Genomic DNA, 6,206 nt, shown 5'->3' with positions numbered 1-6,206 from the left:
AGCCTTTTGTCTTGTGACATATGGCTTTGGGCGTTTTAAGGGGAGGGGTGTACTGTATCTATGCATTACTGTGTGTGTGTGTGCGTGTGTGTGTGTGTGTGTGTGTGTGTGTGTGTGTGTGTGTGTGTGTGTGTGTGTGTGTGTGTGTGTGTGGTAGTGCCAGTGGGGGGGGGGGGGGTGGCGGTGTAGCTCAGGGCAGTCGCTCGGGGGAAGTTAGGGGGAACAGGAAGCGGGTACCTGAGGGGGGAGGATGAGGAAAGAGTGTTGATGGCAGAGAAAGGAGGCGGTGGGGGGGGGGGGGGGGGGGGGGGGGGGGCATCGCCTTGAGGTCCGCGGTCGCCCGGCAACCACGACACTCACAGCGGCAGCACCGTCGGCCAAGTGCGGTGGAAAACACGCGGCGGAACGCCGGGTGTAATCGAGTCGACATCGCCGTGCGCGGCGTTCCGGGTACAGAAGTCCCGGGGACACGTCCCCCCCTCTCCGATACCGGTGGCTGAGAACAGGCGTGAGGCAGCGCTGCCACTGCCGCCGTGTGATCCTCCTAATCCGCGCCGAGGCCCTACAGCTGGCCCCCCGAGCGGAGCGGCGAGGCCGTGTTGTTACGGAGGCAGCGCGGTTTCCCTTCCCTGCAGCCCTCCCTCACCGAGGAGCGGGACGCCGCACAAGATGGCCGCCGCATCGCACGGTGATACTTGAACATTTACACTGGTAGATCAGGGAGTTAGTTTAGAGAGTACGTCGAACGATGCTTCAAATAGGTCTGTCTCGCTCGCTTCATTTGATACAAGGACTGTGAAATGATTTGTGTCCATAATTATTTTGCCGTCAGTCAGTAGCTGATCCGCTTTTCTTTTTTTTTTTTCAAAAGGCCGTAGTGGGAGACACAATTCACGGATCACTGCTTCCACTCGGATTGGGATTTCAAGCAAAGATAAAAGGAACACTTCTAAGAACAGCGGCATTTGCCGTTAAAAAACAATATTCTTTGAGCAGTGCTGTTGTCCCGTTGCATGTTAGCAGAAGATGGAAGGTCAAAAAATAAACAGACAGACAGACAGTGAGGCAGACCGATAGAGGGTTGTCTTTTGCAGGCTCTGTTTGACACCAATGGCGGTGGCTAATTACCTCCACCATTAAAAGAACGGAGAGAAGAAAAGAGCAAAGAGATGAAAAAAATGGTAAAAGAACAAAAAAAAGCGGGGGGGGGGGGCTGGGTGGTGGAGGGGGGGGCTGCAAAGGGGTCTGGCGCCGTTAGGGTCATTAGGGTGGAGGACAGTGTGGAGAAGGAACATCGGGGGGGGGGGGGGGGGGGGGGGAGAGAGCGGGAGAGAGAGGGGGGGAGGGAAGGGGTGGAAGGGGGGGGCGGGGGGGGGGGCAGGGTGAAGGCTGGGCGTGCGTTGGCTGGGCTGAGCTGGGTGTGTGTTGTGTGGGGAGGCGGGGGTGGGGGTCGGGGAGGGGCGGGGCGGGGGGGACAGCTCTGAGACCGGTGTGTGCGGGGGCCGGGTGGGGGTATCAGTGGGGATGGTGTCAGCTGCAGAGGCAGCAGGGAAAGCCGACATCTTAATAAAACAGCCCCGGGCTAAATCCCATTAAAGGCCTCAGAGCCTGTTACCACTGCTGGCCAGGTAGCACACACACACACACACACACACACACACACACACACACACCACACACACACACACACACACACACACACACACATTATACACTCAGAGACACACACACACACACACAAACATAGACAGCATAACACATACAAAATCTCTCAGCTCACACACAAAACACATTTGTATGTGCACTTGCGCACACACACACACATAGACACACACACACACACACACACACACACACAGACGCATATATTATATATATATGGATCCATGTGTCTGTCTCTGTGTCTGTTCCTGTCCGTCCATGTGTGGGTGGTCGTTCTTTGTGCTGGGGTGGGTTGGCGTGCGTGCGTGCGAGTGTATGTACGGGTGTGTATGGAAGTGTGCATTCGTTGCTTTTGTATTTTTATCATCTGACCAGCTGGTCAATCAGTGTCTTTCCTCGCCTGGCTGTGCACCTTTCACTTTTCCACATCTCTTCACAACCGAGCCCAACCCACGTTTTCACAGAGTTGCAGAATAGCGTTGGGAACAAGGCTGGAGTCCCAAACCGGGCTTCAAGACGTCACACTTCACGTTGTTTTTGTTCATAAAACACTTTAGAAAGTATTATTGTTATTGCTACCGCCTTACACATACTCTATGCACGTGTTTCACTTCTTAAGCAGACCACAGTCCCAACGTTCATTGACATATAAAATAAATACACAATTCAACATTTAGATTGGTTCAACATTCAGACATTCGTATCTCAACCTGGCAACCCACAAAAAAGTCCCTGAAAAAGATATACAATTTGAGACTAAATAAACCCTGAGATAAATTAATGGTATCAAATATAAGGGCTTCCTCCTATCACATTATTGTATTTGTTTTGTGTCTTTTTTTTTGTTAGGCGAGTTAAAATGCAGGGAACAGATTTCTCCGTTGGGCCTCTACAATGGGGGCCATCGGAGCGGTTATTAGGTCACGGTTAGTGTGAGGGGAGGAGGGGCTGTGTCCGTGTCCACATCTAACGACGCAGTACGTCCATTACGTTTGCGCCACCTAGTGGCCGCACTGCAGAACCACACAAAGGATTCAGAACACAACCATGAGTACGTTTTCTGGAGATTGAATTAGTGGAACTAAAAACAAAGATCTTAGATAGAAACAAACTAACAGAGTTTAATTGAGTCTGTAAAGAGTGATATTTAATGTACAAGACTGTAGTTAATCCTTATTTCAAAGATTGGAACAGCACACAAAGATGAACCACACAAATGCAATAGAGATTGTCAGTGCTTTATTTTTACCAGAGAGGCAGGGGAAGCCAGGAGATTCTAGACAGGGAGAATGATGTGCCCTTATGAAAACGTTCAATGGGAAAGATAACAACTAAAAACAAACACTGGGCATTGAAGACGAGCACATAAAAGAAGAAAAAACTATTTTCTCCTGTCAACTTCGGCAAATCCCACGTCTTGACGCAGTCTGAGAGACGCCCGCACCATGAACAGCACCTTAACTGTCCCCTCGTGCTGCTTCACACACACTCACACACACACACACACACACACACACACACACACACACACACACACACACACACACACACACACACACACACACACACACACACACACACACACACACATCTAAATCATTCTCAGTTGAAAATCAAAAACTGACCTAAATGGAACCCATAACAGCCCCTCACACACATACACACACACCACAGACACACAGTGACACTGACACCAACACAGACACCCACGCAGACACACACACACACACACAATCCACGTGTGTGTGTGTGTGTGTGTGTGTGTGTGTGTGTGTGTGTGTGTGTGTGTGTGTGTGTGTGTGTGTGTGTGTGTGTGTGTGTGTGTGTGTGTGTGTGTGTGTGTATGTGTGTGTGTGTGTGTGTGTGTGTGTGTGGTGGGGGGGGGATCAATATGAATAGAGGAATCCTTAAGAGCCCAAAGTTGAAGTTCACCCCTTGCGTCTGACAGAACACACAAGTTCCTGTTGTAGTAAACTATTGTTTTGACAGGATGTCACTTCAGTTCTGCGGCGTGCGAGCGAGAGAGCCGTGCGGCGCGCGCTCCCTCTTTATCTACGGCCTAAGGCTACTGTCATAGAGCCAGGGGGAGAGAGAGGAGGCAGGGGGAGAGAGAGAGAGGGAGAGAGAGAGAGAGAGAGAGAGAGAGAGAGAGAGAGAGAGAGAGAGAGAGAGAGAGAGAGAGAGAGAGGAGAGAGAGAGAGAGAGAGAGAGAGAGAGAGAGAGAGAGGGAGAGAGAGAGGGAGAGAGAGAGAGAGAGAGAGAGAGAGAGAGGGAAGAATGGGAGAGGTAATTCACTTGTCAGCTGCCTGATGAAATGCCATTTTAACTGAAGCCGCTAATAGGTGCATTACGGGGGTTGAGCCAGCCTGAGACAACTTGCTGATTCTGAAGCGTGTGTGTGTTTATTGGTGTGTGTGTGTGTTTGTGTGCGTGTGTGTTAGTGTGTGTGTGTGTGTGTGTGTTTGTGTGTGTGTGTGTGTGTGTGTGTGTGTGTGTGTGTGTGTTTGCGTGAGTGTGTGTGTGAGTGCGTGTGTCTCTTTGTGTGTGTTTATGTGTGTGTGTGTGTGTGTGTGTGTGTGTGTGTGTGTGTGTGTGTGTGTGTGTGTGTGTGTCTCTGTGTGTGTGTGTGTTTGTGTGTGTGTGTGTTTGTGCATGTGTTTGTGTCTCTTTGTGTGTGTGTGTGTGTGTGTGTCTCTGTGTGTGTGTGTGTTTGTGTGTGTGTGTGTTTGTGCATGTGTTTGTGTCTCTTTGTGTGTGTGTGTGTGTGTGTGTGTGTGTGTGTGTGTGTGTGTGTGTGTGTGTGTGTGTGTGTGTGTGTGTGTGTGTGTGTGTGTGTGTGTGTGTGTGCGCTGTGTGTGTGTGTGTGTGTGTGTGTGTGTGTGTGTGTGTGTGTGTGTGTGTGTGTGTGTGTGTGTGCGGTGTGCGTACCTGTGTGTTGTGGGTTTACGGGCGTTTAGCAGCCAAATCTAAAACAATACTTTTGTCTTGCCTTTGTAAACTGCAGTTTGTTGCTCACAGCAAACGCTGCCTATTTCTGACTCCAAACCCGACTGGGTCATTGAGGTTTGTTGTTCTGTTTGTTTCTGAGTTTATTTTGTCGCCGGGTTGATCTCCCTCTACTCCGCCACGCACACACACATCATCACCTACTTGAGAGTACAAAGCCAGCGCTAATTACTCCCCGACCTCAGAAGATGGGTGGGTAGGGAGGGCTGGGAGGTTCTGTGGTGAAGGGAAGTGCTGGGGGTAAGTGGTGATGTCAACGTGAGATTTAAGGATCTGTCTGTCTAATGCTGAGGCGTTTAGACGCTCCACACTGAAGTCTTCTCCGAGTCGTTCAACTTTGGTTTGATTAGGGATTTGTTTTCTGTGTTTTTTTTAAGGGTGGGTTTATTTTTTTATGCTTTTCAAAAGTTGACAAAGAGAAGTTTAATGATTGCTAATTATGCTGCTTTTTTTTTAAACAAGTTTATAGTTCAAAATGCCGTCATTGCTGTATTATAAAGCTGAGAATGTTTTTTTCTTTTTTTATTCAATGTGAGTTTAATGTCATTTGATTTGCCCGGTTGCTTAGAAACCCCAATCCAGCATTGTTTAATCCAATTCATTAACAATTATTGACTTCAGCATATGTTCAGAGTGTATAATCAATAAGCCAATGCACACATGAACCCCCTTTTGGACTTTTTGATTACATTTTTGTCATCATAAATTCATCAAAGGCATGACCAAAATAAATGCTCAATAATATAAGAGTCTTTAGATTGGGTCCCAATCACTTATTGGATCCCAATTGTGAACATGTATTGTGTTTTTTTTTTAAATATATTTGTATCTTGTTTTTTATTGTTTGAAATAGATATCAGCAGCGTGAAGAGGACAGCATACATCCCTTCTCCTCAGCAGCAGGCTCTCAGTGATGGGCCCCATAGTCTCTACCTCAGTGACGGGGCCCATAGTCTCTACCTCAGTGACGGGGCCCATACTCTCTACCTCAGTGACGGGGCCCATACTCTACTTCAGTGACGGGGCCCATAGTCTCTACCTCAGTGACGGGGCCCATAGTCTCTACCTCAGTGACGGGGCCCATACTCTCTACCTCAGTGAAGGGCCCCATACTCTCTACCTCAGTGACGGGGCCCATACTCTCTACCTCAGTGAAGGGCCCCATAGTCTCTACCTCAGTGACGGGGCCCATACTCTCTACCTCAGTGACGGGGCCCATACTCTCTACCTCAGTGAAGGGGCCCATACTCTCTACCTCAGTGACGGGGCCCATAGTCTCTACCTCAGTGACGGGGCCCATACTCTCTACCTCAGTGAAGGGCCCCATACTCTCTACCTCAGTGACGGGGCCCATACTCTCTACCTCAGTGAAGGGCCCCATAGTCTCTACCTCAGTGACGGGGCCCATAGTCTCTACCTCAGTGAAGGGCCCCATACTCTCTACCTCAGTGAAGGGCCCCATACTCTCTACCTCAGTGAAGGGCCCCATAGTCTCTACCTCAGTGACGGGGCCCATACTCTCTACCTCAGTGACGGGG

The sequence above is a fragment of the Gadus macrocephalus genome, chromosome 21, assembly GCF_031168955.1.
Source record: "Gadus macrocephalus chromosome 21, ASM3116895v1".
Lineage (NCBI taxonomy): Eukaryota > Metazoa > Chordata > Actinopteri > Gadiformes > Gadidae > Gadus > Gadus macrocephalus.
Note: the sequence above shows the minus strand (reverse complement) of the source record.